The following is a 1859-nucleotide window of genomic DNA, read 5'->3' on the forward strand; positions in this document are numbered from 1 at the left end:
GGACAAATACTGGAGGGGGAAAAATTTGCAGGGCTCTGGGGGAAAGAGTGGGGTGGGGGAGGGGGATTGTCGTGGGACTAATTGGATAGCTCTTCCAAAGAGCCAGCACAGGCACGATGGGCCGAAGGGGCTCTTTTGGTGCTATAAGGAGTCTCTTACTAATAATATATAAAAATTAATGACAATCATTACAGGGGTGAAGGACTGAAGGCAGCCATTGCCTTGAACTTAAGAGAAATACGAGGTAAAAATAAATTATCACAAACTAATTATTCAATATTACAGTTTGTATTTCTCCAGTCAAAAATTATTTTTCAGCTGGAACAGTTCTAAAAGATGCTGAGTCCTTTGCAAAGCCCTGCCCAGGTCTGCTTTTAAAAAATAATATTAATTAGAATAAATGCATCACCAATTGTCTTTAAAACTTACCAAAGGTGAGGCACTGCCGGAAACCGTCACCCTTCTGCGCAAACTCGAGCCGCCTTTCGGTCCCGCCCACTCGGCCCAGCGATTGGTAAAACCCGTTCGGCGACGTCAATCAGCGCTTGCTGGTAGCTTGCGGCGTCGGGCGCCGCCCTCCCTGAACTGGCTCCACCCCCTCCCCCGTGATGGGCGGAGGCCAATGTCAATCAAGCAGGATCCGGGAATCGATTGGTCCACTCTGCCGTCACTCTAAAATATAACTGATTTGCCGAAAAGGCAGAATATGAAGAAAATTAGAGGAAGGGAGGGAAAACCGAAATAGGTCTGTAATTAAAATATATTTATGGAAGGTATTTAAAAGAATTTAAAATATGAATTCTGGAAAAAAAGGAAACAAAAAAAAAGGATGCGATGGCCGGGAATCGAACCCGGGTCAACTGCTTGGAAGGCAGCTATGCTCACCACTATACCACCATCGCTATACAGCAAACCCCTCTCAGCAGCTTATATAAAGAGTCATTAAGCTTAGCTTCACCTCTAACATACACACTACACCCACATTGAGCATTCATTGCACTCACAACAATATTGACTCCAGGCTGAGTAGGACTAGACATTATTAATATTTACACTAATGAATTGCAAAGACAAAATAATGTACACCTCCAATTACTGAAATGTATTATTGTAAATATTAATAATATCCTCCAATTACTGAAATATATTATTGCAAATATTAATAATATCCTCCAATTACTGAAATCTATGATTGTAAATATTAATATACACCTCCAAATACTGAAATATATTATTGCAAATATTAATAATATCCTCTAATTACTGAAATCTATGATTGTAAATATTAATATACACCTCCAAATACTGAAATATATTATTGCAAATATTAATAATATCCTCCAATTACTGAAATGTATTATTGTAAATATTAATACACACCTCCAATTACTGACATCTATTGTAAAAATTAATATCCTCCAAATACTGAAATCTATTACTGTACATATTAATAATGTATGCCTCCAAATACTGAAATATATTATTGCAAATATTAATAATATTCTCCAATTACTGAAATATATTATTGTAAATATTAATATTCTCCAAATACTGAAATCTATTACTGTACATATTAATAATGTATGCCTCCAAATACTGAAATATATTATTGTAACTATTAATCTACACCTCCAAATACTGAAACCTATCATTTTAAATTTTAATATACACCTCCAAATATTGAAATCTATTATTGTAAATATTAATATACACCTTCAAATGCTGAAACCTATTATTGCAAATATTAATAATGTGCACCTCCAAATAAGAGCATTGCTTGCATGCAATGTATTCTTGCAAATATTAAGGACTCAAAAGAAATTAAGAGACCAGAACCAGGGGACATGGTTTAAGAATAA

General features: G+C 35.5%; 1 non-coding gene across 1 annotated transcript; it reads right to left on the reverse strand.

The window, feature by feature from the left end:
* Window positions 1-830: 830 nt before the first annotated feature.
* trnag-ucc lies at window positions 831-902 on the reverse strand. The gene has a single exon. It is a non-coding gene; the product is annotated as a tRNA-Gly (tRNA).
* Between the last annotated feature and the right edge of the window lie 957 nt (window positions 903-1859).

The sequence above is a fragment of the Carcharodon carcharias genome, assembly GCF_017639515.1.
Source record: "Carcharodon carcharias isolate sCarCar2 chromosome 36 unlocalized genomic scaffold, sCarCar2.pri SUPER_36_unloc_1, whole genome shotgun sequence".
Taxonomy (NCBI): Eukaryota; Metazoa; Chordata; class Chondrichthyes; order Lamniformes; family Lamnidae; genus Carcharodon; species Carcharodon carcharias.